The sequence below is a fragment of the Cricetulus griseus genome, chromosome 3 (genome assembly GCF_003668045.3).
Source record: "Cricetulus griseus strain 17A/GY chromosome 3, alternate assembly CriGri-PICRH-1.0, whole genome shotgun sequence".
Taxonomy (NCBI): domain Eukaryota; kingdom Metazoa; phylum Chordata; class Mammalia; order Rodentia; family Cricetidae; genus Cricetulus; species Cricetulus griseus.
In genome coordinates this window covers 198,701,428-198,728,120 of record NC_048596.1, presented here as the reverse complement: position 1 = coordinate 198,728,120, position 26,693 = coordinate 198,701,428, and the positions used below count along the sequence as shown (strand labels likewise).

The 26,693-nt window shown below is 46.5% G+C and overlaps 1 long non-coding RNA gene across 1 annotated transcript in view; it reads right to left on the bottom strand.

Annotated features, from left to right (window-relative positions):
• Positions 1–1,849: 1,849 nt before the first annotated feature.
• LOC118238040 overlaps positions 1,850–26,693 on the bottom strand; it is a 57,375-nt gene continuing 32,531 nt past the window's right edge. Inside the window, exon 4 of the long non-coding RNA XR_004769296.1 lies at positions 1,850–2,138. This is a non-coding gene — a long non-coding RNA (uncharacterized LOC118238040). The remainder of the gene's footprint in view (positions 2,139–26,693) is intronic.

The window sequence follows — 26,693 nt, the reverse complement described above, 5'->3', positions numbered from 1 at the left end:
CTCTGGCTTCCATGCATGTGTGTGTGCGCACACGCGCGCACATACATACACACACACACACACACACACACACACACACACACACACACACTGTGAGCTTGGGAACTGTCCCCTGAAAAGCCAAGGAAGGCAACAACTGCTTTGGGTGTCCATTGCTGGCTTTGGATTTAAAGGTCATATCAAGCAAATTCAGCCAGTTACAGAAAAATAAATGTCACATTTTTTTCTCATTTATGGGGCCTAGATTTTATACAGATCTATAAAGTCTTAGAAGCAGTTAAATGCTCCACCACTGAGCTATTTCCATATAATCATACGTGCCACATGCACCACCATCAATTGGGGCTGCCCATTGCACAGAGGCCTGGGCACCACTCTGAGTGTGAGAACCCATCTAGGGGAAGAGAGCCTCAGCTACTCATATCTTGCAAACTGTGGATGACTCTGAGTCCCATTAAACAGAACAGCCCACAGTGGATGTTCTTTCTTCCAGAGGCAACAATTGCCCCAGGATGTCAGAGACCCACCCTGACAGAGTCTCTAGCTCATTATGCAATTCATCAAATCCCAGATCGCCACACGCCTACTTAAAGTTGATCTGGTCTTAACCCCAAACCTTCCCAACCGTGAGAGTTTACAGAAGCCTCTGGGTTTCAGAAGAGACCCATAAACCCAGCCTTGCTTTACGACCTGAGAAGGAATGACCACCCAAGCAGCTGCCGAAGAACCTAGCCAGAGCAGCAAGTCACAGCCCTGCCAGATGCCTGTGGCTCCCCACCCTCCAAGGTCCAATGTTGGGATCTCTCCCCAGGGATTCTGCTACCATGTTGTAAAACACGGGCTTCTGGCAGGATAAGGCACCACTCTACCTCTAATACACTGCTAAACCAGAGCCACATCACCAAGTTCCCATCAGTAGCAGTCTAGGCCCTCCTTCAACATCAGATGAGTGGGTGAAGAGACAGGCACTGGATCATACAAAACAGAAACACACATGAAGCCAGGACTGGGCAGGAACCTCTGCCAGGCAGATGTCACATCTGAGGTGGCTCTAGGATGCCCCTCTTCTGGCTCTCCTCTTAATACAGATGAGGAGAAAGGGAACACTCAAAACAGACCCCCGGGGAGCCAGGAGGTGGCTCAGGCTGGAGAGTGATGCTGTGCAAACATGAGGACCTGAGTTAGGATCCAGCACTTGCATAAATAGCCAGCCACGGTGTCATGCACTTGTAATCCCAGCTGGGGGTGGGGGTGGGGCAGAGACAGGGCAGATGCCTGGCCTCTGGCAAGTTCCAAGCCAATAAAAGATTGTGTTTCCAAACACCATAGTGGACGAAGCCTGAGGAATGACATCTGAGATTGGTTGTCCTCTGTCCTCCACCAGTGGTTGGCTATCCCTCTTTACCTTGAGAATAGATATGTGGACAGGGATAAGATGGGGTTTGTAGGAAGTGAAGGCATTTATGAATCAAGTCTACATCCTATCTTTTAAGTAGGAACATGGCACCATGAGAGGGAAAGGGGTCTGTCAAACTATATTAATCAGAGGCTGAAACTGGGGTAGAGGCTCAAGACCCCAGCATTATGGGCATCTTAGAGAGCCACCAGAGGTGAGAGGAATTTAGAAATCTGTCTTCTTGGTGTAATAGGCCTGAGCACAGGACACAGCCACATGTAACTCCATCCAATTAGCACCTGAACTGCAGTCCATAAAGGTGCAGAGCCTAGCACTGGAAGGAGACAGAGCCTGGCCTTCTATGCTTGAAGACAGCAGCACAGAGCAAAAGGGAGAGCCTGAGGGTGAAGTAACATCTGCCAAAATAGACACACCAGACACAGATCACCGGTTTTCCATGAAAATTAGCCCTTTACTCCGGGAGGTGTGGCCCTGGCCAATGAGAATATCTTTAGCCCAAAGGGCAGACACTCTCAGGGAGGTCCAAAGGCCAGGAAGGGTTCCTTCCAGGAACAGCTGAAGGATACAGGCTGGCTGGAGATGCCTTTGGTGACAAGGAGCAGTGAAGCCCAGATGTGGTTGTCAGGAGGCCTCGGGTGACCCCGAGGAGGACTTCCCTGTGGATGAGCTCAGCTTCCATCTCTGAGAAATGGCAGGAGGATCACGTCTGGCCCTTTCTGACCTTGGTGAGAAACAAACAGGGTTGATTTAGTGTTGAGCAAGCAATGGGAGGATCTAGAAAGGGCTTGTCCTTGTTGGTGGGACATCAGAAACTGGCAGTAAGGTTCCGTACCCACCAAGGGCAGAACCCTGGGAACTTGCCATGCACTAGGCACTGTGTAAGCCCTGGAGACCTGGCGGAGTCCCATGTGAGATTCCTCCCCAGCTCAAGCAGCCTCACAAAGGAGGAAATAAAGCCTAATGCTGAAAGGTAGTTCCTACATCACGCCTGGCATGAGCCTGAATCTCAGGGAGGATGGAAATGGTCAAAGTCTGTAGTAGCCAGTGACAAAAGGCCAGTTCCACAACAGGGCACTTGTCTCAGGACAGCAATGTTGCAGGTGAGATAGGGTACATGGGGACCACAGCCAGCCCTCTAAATTTCTTTGCTAGAAGGTTTTACCTAGAGGAGACAGCCTTCCTGTCAGCCATGGGGCAATTTAAAGAATGGAATGGGCAGGGTATGGGCAGAGGTCTTGAGGGAAGTCAGAAACTCAAGCCCCAAGGAACCCTAGAGAAAATGAGCAGAGAAAAGTCCCAACTCTGCCTCATGAAGACAGCATGGAGAGGTAACCACTATGGGTTGGAGGGACAACACCCCCTGGATGCTGCAGGAGTAAAGGCAAGTGACCATGTGTTCACATGTAACCAAGCAGCCTTAGAACCCTATCTACAGCTAATCCTCAGTATTTGTATTATCTTGATATAGAATATTCTATGGGCTTGTCCCCATGGCCACCTGTACACCCTACCTGTTCAAGGACCAAATTCTGTGATGGTCACCACTGTGATCTGGAAACTGTGGGGAATCAGGATCCCTGAGGGCTCCAGCTAGGCCTGAAGAGCTTCTGATGCCCCAGCCCCAGATGTCAGGCAGCTCTGTGTTCATACATGGTCTCACTGTTTGGCCTTCTTTTTCCATGCTATTCACCCCCAGAGCCCAGGCTTTATTTGGCCTAAATTTACAGCTGATCTGATGCCAAAGGAACTAGGACTTGCTCCCACCACATGATCATCTCATGTCAGCTGTACTGTGACCCAGAGCTTAGCAGCTTAGACAATGCAGTCATTCTGCTTTAACGCCTCCCAATCCACTGTTTAAAATCAAATTCAGGGCCCGAGGAAACAGTTTCATGAATAAAAGCATTTGCCACACAAGTGTGAGGATCTGAGTTTGAATCCTCATTAAAGCTGGAGGCATGGCATGAACCTCAATGCTGCTGTGGAAAGATGGGAGACAGAGACAGACGATTCCTGGAAGCTCTCAGGCCAGCTAACCTGGTATGCTACAGAAAAACAGCAAAGTGGCCCTGCCCCCCCCCCAACACACACATACACACACACAAACGGTAGATGAGGATCAACCCCTGAGGTTGTCCTCTGACCTCCACTCACATGCCGGAATTCATACACACACACAGACAGACACAGACACACGCACACACGCACGCACGCACGCACGCACGCGCACACACATCCCACCCTCTGTTTCACACCTCCCAAGGCCAAGTGTTGGCCACAATACAAATCTGTAAATGACACACAAGGATTATGGAGAGATGGCAGCCCCCACCCAGGCTTGGGGTAAATGGGAAGCCTAAATGGCAGTTGACGTTCATGAGCCTAGGCACCACGTAGCCCCAGCTTCAGCTTCAAGGCCAGCAGGAGAACCCCAGATTATTCACATGTTCTAAGAGCAGACCCTTCAAGTGCTAGTCTGAAGGCCCCATTAGGACAATTGGCACCCAATGCCCCATATCTGCAACTATGCTCAAAAGTCTCTGGGCTACATGGATGCCAGCCTCCACTCTCAGGGCAACTTCTGTCTCCCCAGCATTCCAGTGTAACAGTTTGGATCCTGGAGGCTATTTAGCACCTGAAATAGTGGCTAGTGTTCAAGAGGGCCCCAGGAGGATGCTGGGATATGGATACCCACCCCCTAAACACCATCTACATTGGGTCCTGAGGACCCTGTGGTGAAAACTCATCAGAAGCAACAGTGGCTCTACCTGAGACACTTGGAAGCCAAGCTCCAGCAGTCTGTGCCACCATAGGGCCTGTCTTAGGGAGTTCCACATTGAGGGAGGCACTCTAAGGACAGATCATCCCCAGGGTCACACAGGAGCCATGCTGCAGAATTTCCATGAGTCTCTTGAGACAAGTAGATAGATTTGCCTCCAAGTGGCCCAATGGGACAAGTCAGGGGCAATACAGAGATGACGGCACAATTAGAGACTACACCTTCAGACTATGGTACTTGTGGGCTGAGTGTCTGTGTGTGCGAATTGATTGAGTGTTCCTGTTTGAACCTTCCCAAAATAATTTGTTTTTTTTTTTAATCCCAGTCGGTTTGCCTGCAAAGTCACAAAGCTTCTACAGCATGATTCATTCCCTCTCCCTCCCCAGGACTTAAGGTCACCTAAGGCTTTCAGATTTTCCCCCTAATCTTCACAAAGGCAGTGCTGGCCTTTCCTGTGGGTCTGATGAGGTTCCAGGTTGGAGCGGGGACATGAGGGAGGTGTCTGCCAAGGGTCTAACGTGACAGATTGGTTTCCTTGTTAGAGGTTGAAAGATGCGGCAGAACTTTGCTGTCTTTGGCTTTTAAAGCATTTGCCAGCCATGCAGATGACCACAGAGAACCACAAAACACACTTCTTAATGAGTCCACGAGATCAGAGGCCAAGCTCAGCCAGAAACACTGCAAACACAGCACGCATCACATCCTATCATCACAGTCAGAACTTTAAACGTGGCATGTGAGCCATAGAGGTGGTGGAGGGATGAGCTGTACCTCCCCTCCTCCCTCCCACATGGAGGCAGCTGGCTTCAATCATACATGTCCCCTTATCTCCTGCCTGCCTCCTGGTAGGACATCAGAGAGAGCTGTGTCCACACCAAACAAATATTTGGCCATATTTTCCCCTTTACAGCATCTCATGGCCAAGGCTATACATAGCTACTAGAGTTAAATGTGATCCAATTTACACCTGGTTACAGCTGGCAGAGCTCCCAGGGAATGGGAGCCCATCTTGGACCAACCCAAAGAACATGCTGGAGAGTAGGGGTTTTCTAACTGTATTATGCAGACACAGCAGATTCCAGGCTCAGAACACAGGGTTTCTGGATCAGACCTGGAAATGGATTTGAGAGATCCAGTCTGTGCTCTCAGAAAGTGCAAACCCAGCTACACAGTCAGCCTGTGGCCTAAACCATCCAGGACTTTCAGACTGGGCTGCCCCATTTTACTTCCAAGTCCCTTCATACCCTAGCCCATTATATTTGGTTGGCATCCATGCAAGGACCACAGAACTTAAATTCCACACCAGACTCCCTGAAGCTAGAGTACCAAGTTAAGACTCTTCCACCAAACCTACCAGGTTTCCCCCAGTCCAGGCTGCATCCTCCACCTCTCACCTCCACGTCTCATGCTGATGTCACTTCTTTCCTCCTCAGCCAGTGTCTGACTTCCCCCTCTGCTGCTCATGCCACTGGGCTGGACCAGGAGGTGTCTCCTCTCAGTTCCACAGCTGCCAAAAGCAGCTCTCCCAGTGCCCATGCCCAGGTGTGATCCCTGGCTCCAAATGATGATTGTTTCTGACCCATGGCCAGTTGTCCAGTATACGGCTGACTCTCATGAGTGCTTACCAATGATGGAGGCAGGGTGATGGCAGAGGCCGAGGGCCTTGAGAAGGGAAAGTCAAGGAGTGAACATCAGAATCCCAAAGCCAGTCACACATAGTAGCCACTGATGTAGGCTTATTTATCCACATGTCCTTCACTCAGCAGCAGCTTATTAGCCCCCCAGGACCATCTGAGGTTCTAATTCCTTACTGTTAGCCTCTTTCTTCTTTGAAGTGTCCTCTGGAATAGGAACTGTTAATATTCCCATTTTACACATGGAAACTGAGGCTCAGGGTGATTAAGAACTTGTCTTTAGTCTTTGGCCTAAAGACATCATAGGTAGATGTCATATAGGCAAAGTGCAACCCTTCAACTGCTCTGAGTTCTGAGCCTCAGGGCTTCCCCTGTTGGCTGACCTCCCTTCACGCAACATATGGAGAATGGGCCAGTATCACATGACCTACTCAGCTTATGGAGGTCAGCTAGCACTAGGTCTAGCGCCAGTGTCTCAGACTACTTCCTCCCATTCTGACCATGCTGGTGAGGAAAGGTGAGGTCTGTGCTACCCTTGTGGAAGTAGGGAAACTGGGGCTGCTCTACTCTCAGAATTCTGACTCTGCCCTGGGGCTCTCACTATCAGCTCCCTGAGCTTGCAGCCTATGAGCATGAAGGTTAACAATATAAGACTATCTAACCATGACTGGCCAATTAAGCTTCGATTATATATCAGGATGGGACCAGGGACTTCAAGCCATGCAGCACCAACCATACCAGGCACCAATATGCAGACACCAGTAGACCAGATGGCCACTAGCTCAGCCTCTTCCCCCTTCCCAGTCCTGTAGCTCAGAGCAGGCATATCCCCTGGCTCTGCTTGCAACCCCTTTGGAGAAGAGGTCTCTTCCATGTTTATACTGTAGAATAAACAGAGCTTCCTGATCAAAGGCGGCCCATCCCAAAGACGATTTCCAGGAGTGTTTTCTCAGCTGAAGCCACACTTGAATTTGGAGGACTGACCCTGGCTGTGTTTGAGCCTGAGATTGACACCAGCATGTTTCAGAAAGGGACAAAACTCCATGTGTCTCCAGGCCAGCATCTCCCGGCTCAAAAGATGACAGAGCCCAGGTGGTGAGAGGCAGAACTCTCTGCAGCAGTAGCTGCGACCACCCACCCATCTCAGAAACAGGCAGAGGCTCTGCCTTGGAAACATAACCCAAGCTTCAAGACAAGAAGCAGAATGCAGAACCCTCTGGAGAGATGGACAGTCCTGCTTTCTGATTCAAATCTACAGCCCAACCACATGGGAACAAGTTTCTGGAATTTCCACTGTAACAAGAGTGGAGTGCCATGAATGCAGCATAGTGCAGGTGTTCCAAGCATGTGAAGAATGCAAGGGGCAGGGCAAAGAAGGGGAGGGAAGCCTCCACCCCACAGGAGCAAATCACTGTACACTCTAGAAGCACCATTGCTGACTCCTGATAGAGCCTCCCCTTGAGCGGTGCACCTGGCTGGAATACAGTCTTCTGGGCTTTGCAAAATACTGCCTTTGGTATTCACCTTCAAGTCTCAAAGCCCACAGAGGATGGCCTCCCAGGCAGACAGCCAGAGACATGAAATGATGGGCTTGGTAGTAACAATACAGTGGGGTCAGGGCTTTGCTAGACTGTCCCCCAGTCTCTGCAAGGAAGGAGGCCTCCTGCCATTCCCCCCACTCCTTCCCAAAGCTGTTTTCTTCCCTATTCCTATAATTCAGGAATTGGCATTGCTTCTTTGAGACATTGTCAGTTCCAGTCATCAGTAGTATGGGTCATGTTCTTATATTCCACAAAAGTTCTAAAGCTGGACTCTGCTACCTGTAGGTCCAGCTCCATCCAAATAGGTTGCCTTCATGGGTTTTCCCATGCTACTGTAACAAATAACCACAGGCACACTTTGACTGAGACAAATAACCACATAGACTGACACTCTGACAGTCTCTGGGTCTGAAGCTGACATTAGGGATGCTCTATCAAGTGACTGCTTCTTCAAATGCCTGACTTCTAGAGGCTTCCACGTGGTTTGACTCATGCCCCTTCCTCACATCACTCTGATCGACCTCATTCTTATAACCTTCTGCCATATGAAGAAAGTCCATGAGCTCCAGGGAGGGGACTAGCTAATTCCTGAGCCATTCTGTCAGCCACACTGCTTCTGATGCCACAGTGCTGTCTTCTATTCTGACACTCAAACTTTTGCTGGTCTGGTCTTTCCCTGCATAGTCAATCTGATGTTGACATGGCCAGGGTGCTGGGGTATGGCTGGGGTGGGCATGCCCATTATGATTTCTGTTGATTTACAGTAGGAAGATTATTCCTGCACCTCAACTAAGAAAGCCTATCTTTCTTCTAGTACTTGGGCCTTTTGTCTTGCTATTGGTCCTCTGAGTCACATAGGACTTACTTTAACATGAGTCAGGTATTTCCCGAAATGGACTCCTGGTCCCATACTTCTGCATGACCCTCTCTCCCTTGAGAACACCACCCATCTCCAATGTTAAGCCAAATCTGCTACTCTCCTCATTTACCAATCCACTTATGGACTCCTGTCCCACACTTGTACATTAACACAGTTTCAAAGTATATTGCAAAAGCTCAGGCTGGACTTGAACCCAAAATATAGCTGAGGACGATCTTAAACTTCTGATTCTCTTGTCTTTACCTCCCAAGTGCTGGAGTTACAATTATAAACCACCCACCTAGTTAGCATGAGGCTGAGGATGGTGCCCAGAGTTTCATGCATACTAGGCAAGAGCTCTACCAACTGAGCTATATCTTCAGCCCCTTCTCTAGTAGCTTGGAATATGGTCTCTCTTACAGCCTACCATCCCATAGCAGTCCCTGCATCATTCTATCCATCCCATCCTCTCAGTTCCAAGGGGATCCATCTTCTTTCTACATCCTATCTCTGTCTCCCAGTTGGCTGATTCTCCCATCGGCTCTGTCGAAGCTTGGGTTGAACTCAGCCAATGAGGTAGAGGATTTTTTTGTTGTTGTTTTTTTTTCCATCACATTTTTCATTTCAAAGTTCTGCCAGTTCAATTCCAAATGCATTTATCTTCATATTATCTCCTGTGAGGAGTGCTTCTCTTATGATTAATAATTTAAATAAACACATTAGTTCCTATTATTCCCAGAAAGTGGTCCTGTGTTGTCACCTTTGGTAATTATTCCTGTTGACAATTCTTCCTAATGTGTTTTTATATGTACTGAGTCCTATAGGCACTGCTCCCAGAAGATCCCTGGAGCCCTGAGCCCTGGAGGTAAAGGCAAGAGTCATTTCTTTATCAGATCAATCAGTTGTTCTTCTCCTAGGCAGACAGTTTAATGCACCCCAACCAAGCACAGCAAAGGCCCATGCTTCTTATTTTTCACAGGAAACTCATTGCCTATCTGCAAAACCCTGACAGACAAGTGTGTCATTTCTGTAGGTCAGAAGGCAAAAAGGCTTCTCACCTGCCTTTGCAGTATATGCCTCTCTCAGCTCCACGCCAGGCTCAATCCCTATTACTAGCTGGTGGGGTACAGGGTACTCTCCCCTCAAGCCCCTAGGACAACTCCTGGACCCTTGTAGTTTTTCTTTTTCCTTTTATCTGTAATGCTAGGAATGGAACTGAGAGCCTTGAATAAACATGAAAACACTGCCACTGAAGCACTGGCTCTGGCTCTGACACTCTCATTTCACTTCTCACTTATGGCTTTCTGCCTCTCTTCCACACTGTCTATGAACTTAAACGTCTCTTCAATGAACAGCATCCTTGCTCAGTGTGGTTGCACAAGTTTTTAATCCCAGTACTGTGGGGGCACAGACAGGTGGATGTCTGTGAGTATCAGGCCAGATTCATCTATATTGCAAGTTCCAGGCCAGCCAAAGCTATATGATAAGACCTTATCTCAAAAAAATCAATGTGAGTATCAACTTGTCTATGTGTCCCATTGTTTAGAGACCTCCACATGACCCACAGTTCCCAGGCAGCCAGATGCAGCCCAGTGTCCCTTGGTGCCTCCTTACTGCCTCTGGTGTACAGGGCTTCAGATCTCACTCACCCAGAACAGCAAGGCAGACCTTCTTGTTTCATCCCTGCACTTAGAGAGACATTTCCAGCTAGAACTGAGTGAATGCACAACCTTGTTCCTCCTGCTAGTTTAGTCTGGCAAGGCTGCTATGCCTCCTATAGAGATGCATAAAGCCTGCATGCTGCCCTCACACAAGGCCCATGGCACTCTGAGGCAGAGTCATAGTGAAGGTAACTTTCTGTCATCCAGTCAACACTTATGATGAAAGAAAATGATACTGAGAAGTCTGTGTGTGACATTGCTGTGGGAAGTACAGTGGCTGAGGCTTCCACTCATCATCTGTAACAGCCCATGGCACTCTTGGGCTCACCCAGCCACTGCCAAGAATTACAGTTGCATTTTGTAAAGGGCTTGAGGAGGGGAGGTAGTCCCAGAAGCAAGACAGAGGTCATAATGCTTCATGGGAGGAAGGAAAAGTCAGCAACTCTGGCCAGTGAGTGAAGACTCCCTGAATACCAGAAAGCCCTGAGAGTCCACAGAATATTCTAGGCTGCCAACTATACCTTAATGCTGTGTAATTCCCATCCTCATATGGATGAGATGGTGTGGGAGAGAACTAGGAAACACATCCTGTCAGCCTAGCCATCTCTTCTTCGGGCTGTTACTGTCTTAGCCCTGCTCCATGATCTTTAGAAAGATGGCTGGTTCCACCAGAGCTTTCCAGCCCATCGTCCTCTTCCCATCTATGTTTCCCAAAAAACTCTGCAAACCCAGCAGCCATGACCATGCCTCTCATCAAACTGTTGTTTCTAACCCACTCTCTGCTGGAAAAAAATAGTTCCTCCTAACAATCAGCGGAACCCCTCAGTTGTCCTTCACCTCATAGTGAGTCACCCTCTCACAGTGAACCACCCCATCACTACACATAGTGCACACATGAATAGCTACAAACATATATGGCTGCCTGTTCACACATTTGTGAGCAAACAGTTTGGTGCGTGCACAGGTGCACAGCTGTAAGCTGACATAGCTGAATGCATCCAAATGTGCATGCACCATTGCACAAAAGTAAGAGTGCATACTCATATCTGCATATACTCACACCTGTGTTCATCTCACATAGTCTAGCATACACTTATGACATACCTTGTTGCATCTATACCTGCCCATCCAGATTATCTTTAGATGCAAAATACAGGCCATATTTCCATGCCACCTCTTCCCAACAGGAAAGCTCCAGAACAAACTCTGTACACCAGTGTCAATCTAACCACTATCTGAGTCCTCGTTGAGGGTCCCGTTCTGCATGAGGTATGCACAATACACTAATATTGTTTAACCCTCTCCATAGGAGCACAAGACAAAGTGCATGGTGTCATGGAGGGTCATCTCTTTAGAGATCAACTAAACAGCTGCACACTATCTCACAGGCAGATGGTCAGTCAAGTGCTGACAGGTCCCCATGAGTCACTAGGAATATGTGACTGGGTGTCAGTGGCCAGCAGCACCTGTGCTCTAACAGGCTTATTCAGAGAGGTACAATCTATCTGTGTTCTTAGCTCCCTGGCATGATTTCCAAGTCACTGAGTGACTGAGAAAACTCCAACAGAACTGGCCAGTGAGTGGGAAGAGAGATCACTGTCAACTTTTCTTGTTGATTCTGCTTTCCCAGAAGAAGTTGGTCAAGGTGACTTCCCTATGTAGATGGGAAATCAGGCTCTCCAGCCCTACTGGACACAGGCTGGACAGACTTCTGTGAGGTCCCTTGGAAAGGCATGCCACTTATGCTCAGGCCCTGTGATTACATGTCCTTGTCCACTCTTGATCAAGGCTTGGCAAAAACAGTCCCTGGTGGGTGTCTGGCAGTCATCCAGGTCCCTCTGCCCACGGAGCAGCTCCAAAGGCCCACTGAGTAGACAGGGGGTGTCTGATGGGATCCTCCCCATTCCCTGCCCTCTGAGGGATATCGAGTTATTGTTTTCCCACAAACCAATCCCTCTATCACCCTCAACTGACTGGCTGACAGATCTTCCAGAAGTTGAGCACGTCATACAACGCCCAACACTTGCAGCCTCTTCCAAGCACATAACAAACTCACCCTTCCTGGAACCAGAAGGACAGACGAGGGTTATAAAATGGACATGCACAAACCAGCCTCCTCCCTACACTGGTTCCTACCCAGCCCTCCATCAAAACTTCATGCAGCACCTATGATGAGGAGGTGAGAAGCCAAGAACTGACCCCACAAAGGCCCATCAGGATCCAGCCTGAAGGCCAAACCAGAGCTGGTCCTGGCTCACGTCATCCCCAGGGCTCCAGGGCAATAGCATACCTCAACAGTGGTTCTGCAACACCCCGGGATCCAAGTTCACAGAATGAAAAACAGTATGCAAAAGTAGGATACCCATAACTACAGAGTAAGGCTATAGGGGCTGAAGAAAAAGCACAGCAGTCATGTTCAGTAGGCCCCAAGATAGCCCTGTCCATCACTCTCAGGGTGCAGCTGGGTGCCCTTTCCAAGAGTTAAGACGTTACAATAGTTACTTTCCTTGTAGCCATGACAAAACACCTAACCAAAGAAATTTAAGAAAGAGCTTAAATTGAGTGGTGGTGGCTCATGCCTTTAATCCCAGCACTCAGGAGGCAGAGGCAGGTGGATCTCTGTGATTTCCAGGCCACCCTGGTATACAGAGCAAGTTCCAGGATAGCGAGGATTAAAACATAGAGAAACCCTATTTCTAAAAACAAAAGGAAGGAAGGAAGGAAGGAAGGGAGGGAGGAAGGAAGGAAGGAAGGAAGGAAGTGTGGGTTTATTCTGACTCACAGTTGGAGTAGTCTATCATGGTGAGGAAGGGATGGCAATAGGAGCTTAAGACAGCTGGTCACATGGCATCCAGTCAGGAAGCAGAGAACAATGATTACTGGTGCCCAGTTCACTTTCTCCTTTTTATTCAGTTTTAGACCCCAATCCATGGGACAGTGCCACACACCTACCTCAGTTAACCTAATCTAGATAATCCCCTACAGACACGCCCAGAGGCTTGTCTCTAAGGTGACTCCAGAGCCTAGCAGGCTGGCAGTATTAACCACAATACAAACAACTGATGTTCAGCTGACCACACAGGATAAAAATATGTCACTGTTCCCACCACAGTGAGATCCTGGAATCTCATCAATCGAAGGGTCCCAGAGCCTTATCAGCTCTGAGTAAGGGATACCATAAGCAATAGCAAGGTTCCTGGGGGGGGGGGTGAGTCTCACCAGCAGCTGCCTGACAGGACAGCACATTGGGCTTCTCAGACTCTAACCCAAGGCAAGTGCCCCAAGTGTTCAATCCTTCACACACTCCTAGGACAGCCCTGTGCAGCCACCAGTTTCAGCCAGCCCAGCTGGCTCCATTCAGCCTCAACCGAGTGCCACCTGGAATGAACCCTGATGGTGTGTTGCTGACGACCCAATCAGACCAGCCTTAAGATCCTCCCCAGATGACTCTGTGAGAGCCTGAATGCCAGACATTGAGCAACAAAACAAAGCAGATGACAAATGACTGTGCCAGAGAAAATTCTTCAGTGATGTTGGACTCAGGATAAGAAGTCTTTCAGAGATAAAGGAGGCAAGAGATGAGGACACTGGAAACTAGCTGGAAGATTCTTCAGCAGCCCCACCCCAAAGAATGCTTTGCCCCTAGGAAGATGGGCCTCATCTGTCTTGCAGAGGCACCACGAAGGTAATTTCCATTGCCAACTTGAATGGATTAAGAAACACCTGCTGAGCTGGGCGGTAATGGCACAAACCTTAAAAAAAAGAAAAGAAAAGAAACACCTGCTGAACCATGTATTGGCACATGCCTCTAACCCCAGCACTTAGGAGACAGAGACATGCAGGTCTCTGGGAGTTTGAGGTCAACCTGGTCTATATAAAAAGATCCTGTTTCATAAAAAGAGAAAGAAATGCCTGGCACTTGGAGGGAAACAGAGGATGGGAAAAGAAGAGTGAGGGAACTTAAGGTGAGGGTATGCAAAAAAATAGTCACATGGAAACCACATAAAAATGTAATTACAGGGCATGGTGGAAGACAGGTGACATGAAAGAGCAGGAGGAGAATAATCTGGGTTAAAGGTTAAGTGAAGATGGGGGCAGGGAGGTAGAGAGAGCAGGGATAGGAGGTGGGTTAACCATAACTAAGGATATATGAAGAAGCTTTATGGAAATCCACTAGTTTACAAGCCAGTTTTTTAAAAAAATATTACATTAAAAAAGGGAAACTGATTAGAGATATCCCACGTAAGAGATATCCTGGAAAACATGGGTTATTCAAAGAAAATCTAAATGCCAGGCACAGGATACCTCCTGTGAGTTAATGGTCAAGAGAGGCCCCAGAAGCATCCAAAACAAGTCAGCTTCCTGCCATTGCTCTTGGTTGCCCACTGTAACTAACTGGTATGATCCAATTGCTAAAAATGCCACATGCTTTGGTTTCAGGATATTGAGAAATCAGTCTCAAACTGACCAGCAAATTTTCTCCCTGCTAGCTAGCTTTCCATGGTGCTGGAAGGTGATGGGTAAGCTTCTGGGGAAGGAAAGTCATCAAACGTCTACCTGGTGCTGGAAGTTGCACACCACAATGCTGCCCTGCCAGGAAAGATGTATCACTGGTACAATTGTTGGCATAATGGTTATTGAGTAATCAACTGCTTTCTGATTGGATCTGCAGCCTGTTCCACAGGAGGAATTTCATAACTGTTACTATACGCTTGGTCAAAAGCCCATGACTGGGAGAGCTCATAGGTGCTGGGAAACAGAAGGGATTAATGGTGGTGTTTTAATTTGTCAAACTCCCCTCTAAATATTTATGTTTCACCCATAGACCTGTACTGTCCTTCATGTTGTCCAGAGAAGCTACTTTTGTGGTGAGTTGTGGTTAATACAGAAATTTATAACCAGCTGAAGTGCTGAGTATAAGTAACTCTGAGTGTCCAGATGTGGATAGGTCATTTGTATAAACCTCCAAAGTATAGGGAACGTCACAGAAGAGGAGGTAGAAAGAATATAAGAACCAGGGCTGGAGAGATAGCTCAGCTGTTAAAGGCTAGGCTCACAACCAAAATATAAGAACGTAAGAACCAGAGGGTGGAGGAGAGCTATGAAACTCTTCCATAGACATGACATGCTTGATGGACATGTCAAGTCATAGCAGCTGGGGTTGCCTGCACAAGACCTGTACAAGATCAAGCCAGTTAAAATTCCAGAATGAATGGGGAGAGGCTCCACCTCTAGCTGAGGAGCTATTGGCAATTTATGGCTATTGAGGAAGGGAAAGTCACTTTTCTCTGGGGGTATAGATGCTGGCAGTTTCCCATGCCACAGTGGATGGACCCACACTTACGCACATGTAGGCAACACTAACTGGACTATTAATAGTAAATAGGGTCTATTAATAGTAAAAAGAGTCCATGAGGACAGAATAGAAAGAGAATGAAAGGCCCTGGCAGAGTTGGAGGGTGGAGTAAGTAGTGAGGATGATTAAAATACATTGTATACATGTATTACATTTTCAAAGAAGAAACACAACTATTTTTAAAAAGAAAGAAATGCATGTATAGAATGGAGAACACCTTTTGGTGTGGTCTGTGGTTAATCCAGAGGGGATTAACTAAGAAAGACCTGTCCTGAATGTGGGTAGTGCCACACCATGTTCTGGGGGTCTGAACTGAATAAAAAGGGGGAAAGGAGAAAGAGGTATGTTCTGGCATTTCTGTCACAGTGCTTACGTAACCTACCCAAAGGTGAGCAAGCGTCTTGCATTCCTGCTGCCACAATTGCCCCTCCATGATGAATTGTACATCAGACCATTAGCTGCAAAATAGCCCTTTCTTCAAGTTGCTTCTTGTGAGGCATTTAATCACAGCAATAGAAAATGTCACTAATACAGGCAGCCTTTCTCTCTCAGTTGTCAGAAACGATCTGCCACCAGGGCCATCCTAGCTGTGGTGAGTAGGCACAGCTGCACTGACCGTTGTGCAGGAGCAGCTTAGGAGCTAAGACCCTGAGAAGACATATTGGCTAGTGGAGATGACAAAACAAAGGATCAGTAGCTGCAATATATAAAGAGCTTCTATAAGTCAATGAGACAAGTAATGATTAGGGATGTTTAAAGGATACATTCAGTCCACATGCAAGAAACACAGTCATCTCTCCACCTTCGCTGACAACTGATGACACCACCAGACACATATGGCATGGGGCAGTTTACTAAGGTGGAAACCCCCTTTGGGAAGGGTGGCAGCTCAGCAGGGTAACCAACAAAGAAAGTGGCACAAGCTTTTAAGGGAATCCTCAGAAACCTGTAGAACTTTTAAAGAATTTATTAGTATTCCTGTGTATCTGTGTCTATGTGTACATGAGTGCTATTGTCCTCAAAGACCAGAAAAAGGCATAAGATTCCTGCCAAAGCTGGAGTTCCAGGTGATTGGGAGCTACCCATTTCCATGTTGTTTGTAGTAGGGAAAAAATAAATTATCTAAACTCATCAGCTAAGGGATTCTTTAAATTAGCATTGATGCATCTGCCCTAAGCTCTGTCCCTTCTCTGTGTCCCTGGCTCCCACAAGCCTGTGGCATATAGTATACTTGGCAAAGACTTTGCAGGGGAAAAATGAATGAAACTATATACTTTGTAGCTTTTTAAAAGAGAAGAAAGAAGAAGACACATAGATATGTCCTGAAGAGGAAGATGATCATAATATGTGGCTAAGCAAGAATGGCAGGCAGCAGTTCAAAGGACTATGAAGAGTGGCTTACTTCCATGACAACAAATATCAGACAGTGTCCTCAAATCTCTACCAGGACCACTGTGATGCTCCTCCTCTGTAAAGAACACCCACCACAGAGTCAGAGAAAGCATTTCCAATATTGAAGATGCACTGAGTCCTGCCTTGAATTATCTTAGAACAATTGAAAAATAGTTTCCTACAAAGACACAGAGGCTACACAGGCATTCTCACCAGCTCTGGGCCACAGTGTAGTCCATTCCTACCTGGCAGCTCTCTCTCTCTCAAGGTTGAGATTAAAAACATAAATGAGTAGATGCAGTCAAGCCTGTAAGGTGCTGGGCAGGTCATTAGCAATAGCGATTCCTGAAATAAAATAGATGTACCCATAAAGGAAGAGCCTAAGTGCCTGTGCTGGTGTTCAACACAGTAGCTATGTGGCTATGAACTGCCACAAGGGAAGGTAACACCTCAGTGAAACTGAAGCACAGCTGGTATGGCCATACCAGACCCTCTTGGTGGGCCTGAACCTGGGACCTGCACAATCTTCCCCCAGAGAGAACCCATCTTCATGCAAATGCACACTCTACAGTGTCACCCAAAAGTTACTCTGCAGCACCCCCTGCAGATGTATTCCCATACCTAACATTGCTTTTATGTCCATTGATTACGGCTTCAAAGTGGGCTTAAGACGAAACCCAGGCTCAAAGGCCACCTTGCCACCTAGTCTCAAACACTCAAGTTGTCCTTATAACCTGCCTATAACATCCATTCTGTGTTTCCATTTCATCTTGCAGAGAAACATCTGTGGCCACTGCAAGCATTCCCAAGAGTGAGACACAGGTTCCTTAAGCAACCCTCAAACCACACTAGCAATGGTAGCAGAACTGAACAGTGGGGCTCTGGTCATTCAAATACCATTCAAATACATTCAAATGGGTATGTGACGCTGGAATGCAATGTTTCCCACTGTGGGAAAGATCTAAATCATTCAATGTCACAGGGAGATAGAGAGATAAGGCCAGTCAGTCATCTGGGGTTCTGGGTGACACAGTATGGCCACATAACCCAGTAACCAACAATGGAGGGACAGACCCCCAGGCTTTCTTGTGTCTGGGCACAGAGGGATGGGTCCGGGTTTCCCCAGGCTTCAGGCAGGCACAGGCCTGCCATGAAGCCGAGTCCTGCCCCAAGAATGAAAGGCAGCCAACCTCAGCCAACTGAGGTCATTGTGAGGCTGGGCTGTGGAGGGTAATTTCCAAAACATGTGGACACGAGCGGCTATAGAGCATCAGCACCCAGGCCATGACTCAAAGCAGATGGAGAGGCTGGGAGTGTCCCACAGATGACAAGGCTCCCTGGGACGGTAAACTCAGGCCCTGTCCTTAGCTCCCCTGAAGGTGCGACTGGGTACAAGCTGCTCTGGACTGACATGTGCATCCTACCTGGTACTGTTGTAACCTGTGTGAGCAGCAAGGGCCCACACCACCTACTAAAAGGTTATGTAGATGAATCCCAACAGGGGCCGGGTCCCAGGCAACAGGCTAATGCCTGTCAGCAGAATAGGAGTGGACACAGTCAAACCCAGGCCCTATGCTCATCACCCAAAGGAAGTATCCACAAAATACCAGTGGGTTCCACTCTGTTGAGCCAGCACCTGCCTCTGCCTCCCCAAGTCCCATAAACACATACTGGAGCCCAGTCAACATGACACTGGAACCCAGGGCATTTAACGTGCTTTCAGGACAGTAGGAAAACAGATTCGCTCTTAGATAAGGATGCTGGAACACCCAGAAAGGAAGCTGAGAAAGGGATCTTCACCTTTGGGAAGGGAGTCAGGAGATGTTCCCAGGCTGACCTAGCTGCCTCATCTTGGGGTCATGCACAGACACATGCACCAGCCTCTGGGTTTTGGGTTGGTTTGTTTGTTTGTTTGTTTGTTTGTTTGTTTTGCCTTCTTTTGTTTTGGTTTTCAACAGTGTCTGGCTGAGAAAAGCTGACATTTAAAAAAAATTAAGGGATGTGATATGGATATTAACCCTCACTCTACCAGAGGACAGAGCCTCAGATGGTGACAGCACTCTGCTGTCACACTTGCTATGGTTCTAATGCATTAGACTTATTAAAAATAATGTGGCCAGGCAGTGGTGGCGCACGCCTTTAATCCCAAAACTCAGGAGGCAGAGGCAGGTGGATCTCTGTGAGTTCCAGACCAGCCTGGTCTACAAGAGCTAGTTCCAGGACAGCCTCCAAAGCCACAGGGAAACCCTGTCTTGAAAAATGGAAGAGGAGGAGGAGGAGGAAGAGAAGAAGAAGAAGAAGAAGAAGAAGAAGAAGAAGAAGAAGAAGAAGAAGAAGAAGAAGAAGAAGAAGAAGAAGAAGAAGAAGAAATGTGAACCTAGCACAAACTTGTGTAGGAGTGTGGGATGTCATTCCCCAGAAAAACGGGATGATTCCAGCCCTGCAGGAACACACAACAGGCATACTCACATGTTCCAACACCCTTCAGTTCTGTGTGCTTCCCATCCTGGCTTGTACATTCAGAACTGGCAGGCCCTCCAGCCCTTTCATGTCAGCTCACCAGCAGTCATAGCAAATTTCAAGTGCTTAATTTATGGTCATATTGTTTCTTGAACACTGGTGAAACTGTGTCCTGTTTTCTTCAGTGTGTCAATCACTGGGGAAGGGTTTGTGTTTATCTTTAATTTTATTGCTCTGTGTATACATGTACATGTGTACACATGCATCTGTGCATGTATGTGCACGCACCATGTCACATATTTAGAGGTCAGAGGGCAACTTGTAGGAGTCAGCTTTCTTTCCACTATATGTGTTCTAGAACTCAGAATTGGACATCAGGCTCAGCAGCACGTGCTTTTACAGACCATCCAATATCACTGGCCAGTTGATAAAGTTTTGGGACTTTATACCCCACAACCCTTACTTTACCCCCATAAGTCTGTGGTCTTTAATCATGCTGCTTCACATGTAACACGAGTGTCATGTTTTAACAGAGCCATTCATGCTGTATATGACATATGGCATGTAGCTTCTCTAAGAGTCCCTTGCATAAGTCATTGGGCTTCCACTAGCCTGCAGAGGCCCTTAAACAGCCTAGACAGGTGGAACTAGACTCCTGTCTCTTCTGGAAAGGCTCTGCTGAGCTGTGGTTTCTACACCCACAAGGCATGCTTACACCCTGAACTGGGAGCTTTGCTTCTTACATTTCCTATGCCACAATGGCACCATTTCCTGAAGCAGCCACAGTATTCAAGGTTTTGAGAGTGGAAATGTTTTTTAAAAAGGGAGGGAGGGAAGAAAGGAAGAAAGGAAGGAAGGAAGGAAGGAAGGAAGGAAGGAAGGAAGGAAGGAAGAAAAAGAAAGAGCCAACTGCTTAGTTTTAAACCATTTTCATGTCTTCAGAAACAGGAGTCTGTCCTAGTTAGGGTTAGTATTGCTGTGATGAAACACCAAGACCAAATGCAAGTTGGGGAGGCAAGGGATTTTTAGCTTATGCATCCACATCACTATTCACCACTGGAGGAAGTCAGGACAGGAACCTGGAGGCAGGAGCTGATGCAGAGACCATGCAGGAACACTGCCTATTGGCTTGCTCCTCATGGCTTTTGCTCAGTCTGCTTTCTTATAGAACCCAGGACCACCAGGCCAGGGAAGGCACCACTCACAATGGGCTGGACTCTCCCCCATTAATCACTAATTGAGAAACTGCCCTTCAGGCTTGCTTGTAGCCCAACTATTTGTAGGCATTTTTCTCAACTAAGGCCCCCTCCTCTCTGGTAACTCTAGCTAACTTGTGTCAAGGTGACATAAAACTAGCAGCACAGAGTCAGTGAAATATTAAACTGTGAGAGATGTCATTTTGTAGGTAGCTGCACGGGCCTGTGCTTCTTAGTGGCCCTGGTCACCCACTCCTCCTAGCTATCCCAGAGGAAGAGTTGTGTTCTGCACAACATGGCCCCCATGGACTTCTTGAGGGGCCAATGTCAACATGCCCAAAGGAGACCCTTGCTCTGACCACTCAGGCATCTGAGGAGTGTATCTATAATTCCAATGGCCATTTCATCACCTGACAGTCTCTGTCTCCTGCTCTCCTCCAAGGGCAGGGATGATTTTACTGCCACAGAATTTTTGCTGTTCTGAGTATGTCCCAGGCTGGCAGTTCAGAGCTGAAAGTTATAGCGGGAACCACAAAAGTGTATATATGATATAAACATATATATCTCAGCTTATTAAGGGGGATGCTATGGAGAAACAGACTCATGAATATAGGACAAGATATATCCAGTTGCAGAGTCCTCCTGTTTTACCCAAGGGAGCTGGGGACCAGTCGCATGCCACTTCATGCAGCTTGACCCAGTCTTCACCACCCAAAAGAGCTTGTAACCTCTCCACAGACAAGAAGCCATATCCTAAGCTGGTACCCCAAGGCTATTGGCAGGATGAGTTCCCACAACAATTCCCTTTTTTTTTGTCTAAATAAGAAGGTTCAACCAGGACAGGACTGATCCAGACCGTGAACATGGATGTCAATGAGGAGGCCTCTGCACTCTAGGGGGCCCCTGGTAGTGGATTAGTATTTTTCCCTGGCGTAAGAAGGGACTTCAAGAGCCCATCCTACATGAAGGGATGCATTCTTGGCCTGGACACACGGGGAAAGGCCTAGGCCCAGCCCAGGATGATGTGGCAGACTTTGCAGAGCCCCCGCTGAGGGCCCTTCCCTGCCTGGGGAGTGGAGGGTGGATGGGATAGGGGGTAGATTGAAGGTAGGGGAGGAGGGGTGGGGAGGAGGGGAGGGAGAAGGAAAAGGGATTGACATGTGAAACAATCTTGTTCCTAATTTGAACTAATAAAAAAATATTATAAAAAAGAAGGTTCTAAACTTAATACAAAACTATATACAATAAGAACAATTATCAGGTATTGTCCAAGAAAAAGAAAGGGTAATAACATAAACAAAAATGGAACTACAACCAACAAGAACAACATCAAGCAAGAAACACATACTAGGACTGGAGAGATGACTCATCATTTAAGAGTACTGACTGCTCTTCCAGAGGACCCAGGTTCAATTCCCAGCACCCACATGAAAGCTCACAACCGTCTGTAACTCCAAGATTTGACACACCCTCACACAAATATGCATGCAGGCAAAACACCAATGTACATAAAATAAAAATAAAGTTAAAAAAAGAAACACATACTAAGTGTCCAGGCCATAGGAAATTAGCAAATAACAGAGAATATTCCAATAGCTATTCTATCCTGAGAGTTTAACTCTTGTACCTAATAGGCCACAGCTAAGATACGAGAGGATAGTAACTGTGATTATCTAGTCTTCAACCCCATCAAAGACCTGATAAGGAAAATAATATTACCTAAGTAAGTAGGAAGTGCAAGCAGGCAACTTCCAAAAGATGAAAGACAAGATAGAAACAGCTGGCTATCTGGACAGGCATCCAAAGCCTCTCTGCAACATGGGGCAACTGACTTTGTCTATAGGTCTAGAATATCTTGGCAGACCATTTTTCAGAGCAGGAAAATTAGAAAGACTGTCCTACCCCATCTTGGCAAGGTTCAGCTTTTCTTTGTGTCCTGCTTGTCTGGACTGGACAGCATGCTTACTGTCAGCAGTTGAGGTGAGTGCAGTTCTTTGCTCAATAGGCCAATTCTGCCAAGAAGAAAACAAGCTCCACCTGGAGTATTTTCAGTGTCCAACATCCTCTCAGGAATAGATGGGTGCTGCCTGGAGTAGTCATGTCTCACATCAACAGAATTCTAAGTTATTAAAACATTTAAATGCCATATTCTGTAAGTCTTTGAAATGTTTGAAGATTACCATTCTATACAGAGTATATCTCTGTGCATCTAGAGACACTAACTAATGTAACTATAAATATGACAAACATGAGTAACTTTAACCTGTAATTATTAATAACCTATATAGATTAAAGACTAAAGCTTCACATTATAAAAATAAACAATCTTCAAATTTGTGTACAGCATAAGGACAATGATCTCAAAATTATAACAATATATAAAAATATCTTAATCAGAGGTAGAAATGTATAGTGTAATATGACAAAAATATCCTTAATTTGTATCAGTATACAAAATTTTTTTTTTTTTTGCTTTTTCGAGACAGGGTTTCTCTGTGGAGCTTTGGAGCCTATCTTGGCACTTGCTCTGGAGACCAGGCTGGCCTCGAACTGACAGAGATCCACCTGCCTCTGCCTCCCGAGTGCTGGGATTAAAGGCGTGTGCCACCAACGCCCGGCCCTATACAGAATATCTTAAACAGAAGCAGAAACATACATACAAGATGACAAAAATAATTTTACATTTCTATATGAAAATATTGTAAAGAGAAATAGGAACATACACAATATGACACACACAGGTGAGCTATGGGCTGGAACTCAGGAGCATCACACTGGGGGCAGTGTTTGGTGAATAAGAGCTTCGACATTCACTGGCCATTTAAAGCCTACACACACACCCTGAGAGGAGAGGCCAAAAACCTCATGGGATGTGGGTTAGTGCTGCTTCACTACCAACTTCCCTGCTGAGTACAACTCCAAGGTCACCAGATCCCTCTGCTGCCCTGTCCCATGGAATTCTTAGGAGCACTGGCTTTGCATTACAAAGGTCATTGTACTAGTATTCATCCTTAAACAGACATGCAGAAGCTGGAATACATGCATTAAGTCATCAAACTTGGTCTTGCTACTGTGAATACAAAGTAGAATTGATGAATAATAATTATAGGACTAAAAATAGAATTTGGGTTGGTGGCACACACTTGTAATCCCAGCATCTGGGAGGCAAAGCAGGAAGAATGCCTAAAGTATGAACCCAGCCTGGACTCATAACAAGATCATGTCTCAAAATAAATAGATAAATAAATAAATAAATAAATAAATAAATAGCCCATGCACACCTGTAATCCCAGCACTTAATAGGTAGAGATAGGAGGATCAGGACAAGGTCACCCTTGGCTGCATAGCCTAGCCTATGTGACACCCTATTCCCCGCCCCAAATATGCAAACAAATTCAAATGAAGGACACGAGGCAGTACTATGAAGTTCTAACCAGATCCTGGGGCAGATAGATTTGCTGACATGTCCTACCAGACACTTTGGAGGGAAAACTCACTCAGAAAAAAAAGAAACATGGGGCTACTTTCTTATTGTGTTATGAGGCCTCCTACACTGATGCCAAAATTAAAGATACTGAGGCGGACAAGCATAGGGAATAGCTTAGCAATGTGGGACTTCACTTAGTTTGAATTGTACACACACCTCTCCTAACACTGCACCTGGAAACCTGGGACCCCCACCTGTATCAGGCTTCATACACCCTCCATTCTGGACAATGAAGATTAACCACCAAGTCAACCAACAAGAATTTCCCTTTCATGGACAGTTTCTATTCAAACATATTCTGGGTCATAGCTAGGTAAGGACCAAAGGGGGCAAATGTGGCTTATACTGGTTTGGGGTAAACTGTATCCTCTGAGTGAGCCCTTAGGGAGAATCCCCTATTTACCGTCATATGCCTATGTTCAGTTGAACATACATATCATTTAAATCAGATGTATCCTGGGAGGGTGCAAGCATCAATGAAAAAGGCTAGCATAATCCAAACCTGTCAATCAAAATAGAAACCATGCAAATTTTGCCCCTTCCCAGCCCCTCCTTCTCCTAAGACCACATAATGCCTCAGTCAATAAGGTAGGACCTGAGTACTCTTTACTTCTTATATTTATTTATTTATTACAATAGCTTATTTTTATTTTATGCCTTGACTCACATATGCATGTGCTCCAGGGTGCCAGAAGAGGGAGTCTGTAACTCTAGAGAGTTGTGAGCTGCCATGTGGGTGCTGAGAACTGAAGCCAGATCCTTTGGAAGAACAGCCAGTGCTCTTCACCACTGAGCCATCTCTCCAAGCCCTATTTTTTACATGTATTTATTTATTGATTTATTTATTTAGAGTACACACACACACACACACACACACACACACACACACACACACACACACCAGGGCATGTGTGGAGAGGTCTGAGGACAACTAACAAGAGTTAGTTCTCGCCGTCCTCCATGTGGGTCCTAGGAATCAAACTCATGTCATCAGACTTGGCAACAAGCACCTTCCAAAAGCCATCTCACCAGCACAAAATCACAAGGAAAGAAAAGATATCAAAAGAGTAGCCCTCCTGAACAGAAAGACACGCAGTCCATAAACACCGTCTCATTACAGAAATGGAGTCACTGTTGCCACGGGGGGGAGGGTTTCACCCTAGGAATTGGTTCAACACAAAAACCAAACAACACAGCTCACCAAAGAAACAGTGAGATTATCTCAGAGAGGAAGTGAATACTCTTGACAAATATCATCCACTGGCAATATAATTTTAGAAAAGTCCAAAAGCTCAAGATCAAAACAAATGCCCAAGGCCTAATGAAGGGCTGTGAAGTGTGGAGCTAGTGTCCTCCACAGCACTGACACCAGACTCTCCCAGGAGATCAGGTCCAAAGCCAGAAGGTCTGTGCTCCCAGCTTCTGCTCAACACCACCCTGGAGGCTCCAGCCATCACATCAGGATAGAAGGCAGCCTAGAAGACAGAGGTCTGCACTGCACAGATAATCCTAAGAAATGTTTTAAATCTAGAGCTGTACACAACAGGGGCTCAAGACAGAAAGTCCATTCACAACCATGACTGCCTTCCTCCAGGTAGAACCAGCAACTGGGAACAAAAGTTGGCATGTTTTTTGGAAGCATTTGTTACTGTATCAGAACGCTTAAGGATGTGCTTAACAAGAGCCAATAATTTTAAACTGTAACCCTCATGTGGGGGTGTGCCCTGTGTGGAGTGCTCACTTAGCTTTTGTGAACCTCTGCATTCCATCCCCAGAACTTCAGAAACAAAGAAGAAAGGAGAAAGAGAGAAGGTAGAAGGGAAGAAGGGAGGGGAGGCCATAATGCCAAAAAGGCTTTGGAAAAAAAAGAACAATTTAGAAGGCAAATTATTTTAAAGCATATTCTAAAGTGATGATGAGCAAGCCACAGAGGCCAAAGAGGACACCCACAATGGCCCCAGAAAATTGGGGGGGGGGCACATAGTCATATCTTCTACACAGCATTGAACAAGTTCCCATCTGCATGGAAAAAGTAGAAACTTCTGCTTTGACTTTATAACATATTATCCTAAAGTGGATTATAGATCTAAATTTACAAAAAGCCTAATCTATACTTCTACAAGAAAACAGACAAATTATCCATGACCTTGGGAGAGACAAATATTTCTTGGAGAGGGTACAGAAGACAGAATTAACATCAAAATCACTGTTCTTCAAAAGAATACGCTGGATAAGCACTTGGGAAGTAGAGGCAGGAAGATTAGGAGTTCAAGGTTAACCTGTACTACATGAGACCCTGTCTGAATAAACCAAACCAAGCCCTGCCCCCACCCAAAAGACATTATTTCAAAAGCTGAAAAGCAAGCCTCAAACTGAGAGGAAATACTTTAACAACACAAGTCTGATAAAGGGCACATACATAGACAGTGTTAAAAGGATCCTCAACAGTGATACAAACACCTCAATTAAGATGAGGAAAGAACCAAGTGAAATGCTTCATCAGGTGACAAATACTTAGAGTCAGGAGTCACCATGATAACAAGACCTCCCTACACCTGGATCAGAATGGCTAAGGAGTAGTAACAACTGACACTAGTACCAAGGGCCAACACGAATGTGGACAGGTAGACCAGGGAGGCACTCCAACAGCAAAGGGGAAGCCACAGCTCACATCTGCAGGCACCCAACCTGGAGATAGGTGTATGAAGTGCACCCAGACACTCCTCATAGCACAGCATGGTGACAGCAAAATTCTTGCCAAATGTGCATTTTGTAAGCTGCTCATTACAGTAAACAGCACTTCCAACAACCAAGCAACACACATCTATACACTTGCAAGCTATTATCCAAAGGAGCATGTGACTGGGAGCCCCATCCTAGAAATGACCCAAACATCAACAGGTGAACCATA